Raw genomic sequence first — 5,851 nt, forward strand, 5'->3', positions numbered from 1 at the left:
TTCGGCACGGCCCGGCCCGGCCCGGCTCCGCTCGGCACGGCACGCCTCTCGCGTCGGCACGGGGCGGGGACAGCAGCGGGACAGGGTGTCCCGCAGTGGGACGCAAGCCGCGACTCCCAGCCGTAGGGGTCGGTTTTGGGGTGGTCCTGCGCGGAGCCAGGAGTGGGGCTCGATGATCGCTGTGGGTCTAAGATGCTGAGCGCAGTCACTGCTGCGCACGACATGAGTTTGTCCTCCTGTTGTCCAGAGAATGAAAGGGAAATATATATATATATATAAAAAAAAAAAAAAAAAAAAAAAAAGGAGAGAGGGAGAAAACAGACCAAAAAAAAAAATAGCCAAACAAAACCAATGTGTGACACAAACCATTTAGTGATTTAGTGTAAGGAGCAAAGCAGAACATGACTCCTGATAGCACTGGCAGGAAATGAGGAGTTTCTGTGTATTCAGAAGAGCCTCCTGTTCCTTTGGGGGATGTGATGGGTCAGGAGCAGAGGGTGACAAGAAGACACACAGGTAGTCTAACATGAAATTCATCTATCATCTGGCCTGTGTAACTTCCTCATGTGGCCATCCTGACCTGCACACTGGCCATGCTTAGGGGCTTGAGACCAAGCTAGGCTGAGGCCCTCAGTATTTCATCCACCACGAACCCGAAGGGGCTGGTACCTGGGGAACGGGCAACCAGCCTGACTTCAGTATATTTCACTGCTGAAACCCTTCTGCTCCCTGCCCATAAAATTTGTTGAAACTACAGTACAAGTGTAACTTTTCTTTCTGGCAACCCACTGTAGTCTTCTCAAAGCCTTGCAGGAGAGTGAAGTTGCAAAAAGAGAGGTGATTTTTTTCTTCAGTTACCACTAGCTAAGCATCAGTGCACCATGGAAACAAACATGTGGCAAGAAGACAGCTCTGTATTGAAGATGCTCATTTCTCTTAGTGAGTAACTCATAATGAGAGCTGGGGAGGGCAGTGCTTTTCTCAGGCCGTTAGAGAAAAAAAAGAAACACATGAAATCCAGTCTGAAATCTTTTCCAAATGGGAAGAAAAAATGTCTCAAATTCAGTGAAAAAAAAAAAAAAAAATCACTTCCAGACTCCTTTGACTTGCAAAGCTATTTATCCACTGCACATTCCCAGGCCCTAGTGACAAAGACTGAGTTTCCCCCTCACTGCCTCTTTCGCTCCAGACCAGCTTCTGACATCTTGAAGTGATCAGCAGCTACGGAAGGGTGCGTGTCGCTGGAGGCCCAGATTAAAGGGGAGAAGGAAAACATACTAAAGCCGCTGCAGGAAGGCTCAGCATCTTCAGCAGTGCCTTCTGTGCAGCTCCAGCAGTGCGGCTTTTCCCCAGATTTTGAGTGCATTTACCAGGCACCCAGCATTGCTCAAGGACTTAGAGGAGGCAAGGGACCGTGGAAGTACAGTTTGAGCCTGTCATTTGGGGTCAGCCTTTGCCACACGTGTGCACTTTCCTCTGGCTCCGTTCCCCGCTGCTGATGGCTCTGCGATTTTTGGGAACAAAGCACTGGAAGGGCCTCTGGCCTTTGTGGGCTGCAGAGTGAAAAGGACCCCTTGCACTGAGATGACAGTATATAATACTAACCAAGGGGACGAAGCAGGAACGATTTCTACGAAAGAGAAAGGAAAAAAATAAAAAACACCGGCATGTAAAGAGGATTTGATCAGCCCTTTAAAATCCCCTAATTTGGGTCATTTCATTACTGTAGCTTGGTTTCTGCTCAGTGCTGGTGTAAATTGGTCTCCAGCTCAATAGGATTTGTTGCAGTTCATTTGGGCACAGCGTGACATGAAGAAGAGGCTGGTGTGTGGAGAGGGAGGAAAAATCAGGGAGAGGAGAAGCCAGAGGAGGAACTTTCACACCCTGGTCATGATAGAAAAGGTCTGGAAGCAGCTAGCATGAGCAGTGCTTCTCAGAAGCACAGTCTGGCCACTTTGGCTACTCTCAGGTCGGTGACACGAACCTTCCACTTTGCCCAATGTATTGCCATGCTCAATCTCTTCCACAGTACTAGTCTTCAGCCTCTGCCACAGCAAACGTGGCAAGATGACTTCTTCCCAAGAGGAGCTTGGCTTTCAGGTCCTGACATCCCCCTCTAGCTCTACATGCAAATAAATTCATGTATTTACTCACTGAGTGCTAGGTGTCACCAAGGTTTTCATTTCCTTGCCTGCATTTCAATGGCAAATTCATCTTTTTTTCAGGGGGCTGCATGCAAACAGGCTGTGTTTTCAGTCCCAAAGAACACGTTTGGCCAGACTCACAAGCTCTCCCCAACAGCATCTCCTGTTGCCCGGGCATCAACCAGGATTTGACCCGGAATACCTCCCCAAAATCAACTGACATCAAGAGGACTGAAATGATGGAAGAATCTCTAATTGATGGAAGACAGATCTTAGGAGAGGGAAACAAAGTCTGCCTGTCTTGGCTGCCTGAGTGCCAGGATCCTGAACCAGCCAAACCTGTTGTGCTCGCAGCTCTGTCGCTCAGCACAGACCACGCTGGAGGGAGCACCCAGCTCTCCCCAGCCCGAAGGAGGAGGGCAGAGCGAGTGCCTGGAGCACCGCACAGGTATCAGCAGCTCCTGAGTCACACTTTCAGCCACGGATTTCCAACACAAAGGTAGTCCTACCTACCCATCATTCAGGCCCTGCCGCTGAGCAGGGGCCAGGGCACTCTGAGCCCACATTTTCCTGTGTATGCACACACATGCATGCAGAGTCCTGTTGGTGAGCAGAGATACCTATCTTTATCGTCACAGGCTTCTCCCACCTTTACCAGAAGTCATAATCCCCTTCTGATAGCATCAACAGCTCTGCAGGTATTCTCAGCTTTCTCTTCGCAGCACCTCAGGGAGCACTTCCGTTACCCCCAGAAAGTTGTGGTGTTACCATGCTAGAGCCTGAACTTGACTCTTCACCTTTTTTTTTTTTTTTCCTCTCCAGTTTTCCTTCAGAGCAGTGACATTGTTTCTTTGCAAGACTATTTGGGAGTCAATGTAATATATAGGAAATGAGCTTGTTTAGCAGAAATGTCACTTAGGAATTGGGCTGCAGGATGTTATCTGCTGAGATTTCCCCCCCCCCCCCCCCTCGCTATTTCTGTACTTTCATTTTGTTTTCCTATATTTCTGCTTTCTATTCATGCAAATTTTTCTTCCTATTTGCAAGCTCTCCTGATTTTTTAAATATCAAACTCCGTTTTCAGATCAAGACAGATGTCCCGTTTGAGTTAAATGTTATATCCCAGCCATCGATACAGCCCTCAAACAATTTGCAGAGAAAAGTGAGCCTTTTGTGGTGCTACTAAAATATCTTTTTTCTTGTGAGGTTTTCTTCGGGCACATTGTACACTCTGTCTCTCACTTGGCACGTTCTGTCCCTTGACTCAGTTGTTTCTTCCTAGGACAATTCTCATGGTCTGTAGATTATTTTGCAAAAGCAGAAAGCTGTCTCCCAAGATTGGACAGTAGCTAGAACTTCCTTACTCTTGAGCCCTGGACACTTTTTCTTGCCCACAAAATTGATGTTTGCATTTCACCGTCTTATTGGTGTAAATACTTCCATTTCTCTTCATATGGAAATTTGGTCCCTGGCTCTGCAGATCCAGGCTACCATTTCTTTCAGTTGTCTTCCTGACAGAAATTGCAGTAAGTACTCTGCACCTTGGCAAGTTCTTACTTCTCCAAAGTCCAGCTTTCCCCAGCCATTTGCTTCCCATTTCTTAGAAAATGATAATGCTTATTGTCATGACTTCAACCAAGGATTCCCCCAAACCACATGTTGAACCATGATTTCAAACACGTTTTTGATGCTTCTATTGTTTCTCCCTCTTTCGATTTCCCATATGAAACCGATATCTTCAAAATAAATCATCCTTTTCAGGATGCGCTAGCTTTCCAGTTCCCACCAGGGTGCTTCATACATCTCTTGTTCTCTGATGATTGTCTGTCAAGCAAATACAACACCTATGAGCACACCTACAAAAAAGTTACTGTACCCCCATCAATCTTCCTCCCACTTCCTTTTGTGTTTCCACAGGTTCTAAGAAAAAAAAAAAAAATCTGGTATGCTACTTTTATGTGAACAGAGAAAGTATGCCACTGCAGACACATCCATAGTACAGATGGCCATGTGCACCAGAGCACTCACAAGATGGGTGCTGCTGACTTCATCAGGAAGGCTTGTTTTTAAGGGAATAAAAATAATCTGATTGTCCCTCCAGATTCTGGAAGCTGAGTACATCCCAGAGCAGTATTTCTGCATGTTTTGCTGTGACACCATAACTGAGGGAAAACAGCAGATGCTGGAAGCCAAGCAGCTAGTTACACATGGATGACATTTAATTATTCAGAAATGCACGTCAGCACATCATTCCTTTAGCAAAATCTGGCTGGTCTCTTCAGAAAAACCAGTCTAACTGCCTGACACCTAGTGCTGGTAGTCAGAGATGCAGCTACAAGTGTTTTAGCACCCTCAGCCTTTGGGAGTGTTGCAGGCTGTCTGCAGTGGACAATACAACCTTTCTGTACTCAAGATGAGAGACCAGCCAACTCAGGAGCCCACCACCAGTGTCAGGAGCTGAGGTAAGTTGGTAGAGCCCAGGCTTACAACAAGTTATGCTAGTCCATATCACACAAGTATCTGAAATGCTGTAAAGAGGAATTGTACAACACACCAATAAATGACTGCAGAGTAAGAGAGCACTGGTAGGCCCTGCCAGTCCTGGTTAATAGTTTAAGGTATATTTTCTAAGTGCCCTGTCTACCTTTGTAAAGTACCTTCCCATAAAGTGTTGTAGAATCCACAGGATTGGGCTATCAAAATGAAACTGACATGAAAAGCACACAGACTGAGTGCTCTCCATTTCATCATGCTTAGTAGGAAAAGGTCTGAAAGCCCTGTTGAGGGGAGAGAAGAAAACAGAAGAACACCCTAGCTAGCATATGTTGGGCAGAGTAAAAGCTTTTTTCAGGCATCTGTACCACCAGCATGTAGGGAGCATGGGCATTTACCACAGAGCAGGTCCCTGTAGAGCTTGCAGAAGTGGAGAAGAAGCAAAGCAAGTTGGCTCTAAGGGGTGATCCAGCTCCAGCTTTGAGACAGGCGGCCTTGGGATGTGGCAAAGAAGCATGCAGGGGGCTGAGGTGGCAGTGGAAGGACCCAAATCCTTCAGCACAATCATGACTGCTGAGTGCTCACAGACCATGACACCATCTTTCCTACCTGAATAATTTTGGGTAGGACCAGAGAGTATGAGCAGAGAATACCCTGAGTTGGAGGGGACTCACAAGGACCAAGTCCAACTCCACAGGACCAACCAAAACATCAAAAATAAAATAATAGAAAGAGATAAAAATCAATATATATATTCCATCATATGCTCGCATCCTTGAGTGCTAGTTGTAGACCTGCTCACTTGCAAATTAAAGTGGTGATTTCTATAAAACAGCCAGCCTCGATGAGCTGGTGTGAGGAGATCCCACAAAAACGAGAGCAAGCAATGCAATAAACAACAGCGGAATCACACTTCACCCCGAGGAACCCAGGCTTGAGATCGGCCTTGACTCAACCCACGCCCCAGAGGCTCTGTATCACGGATCGGGGTACCCGTACCCCCAAAGGCCGCTCTGAACAGGACGCCCTCGGGCTCACCACCAGCCCTCAGCGGCCAGCACACCTCACCCCCCACGCCCTTCCCGCCCGCCCGCCATTTTGCGTCCCGCCGGCCCCCGCGCGCGGCGCGGAGCAGGGCGGGAGCCGCAAGATGGCCGCGCCCGTGTGAGAGCCGCCGCCGGCGCCTGCCCGCCCCGCCGCGCCGCCCGTGCCTG

The sequence above is a fragment of the Oxyura jamaicensis genome, chromosome 3, assembly GCF_011077185.1.
Source record: "Oxyura jamaicensis isolate SHBP4307 breed ruddy duck chromosome 3, BPBGC_Ojam_1.0, whole genome shotgun sequence".
NCBI classification, from domain to species: domain Eukaryota; kingdom Metazoa; phylum Chordata; class Aves; order Anseriformes; family Anatidae; genus Oxyura; species Oxyura jamaicensis.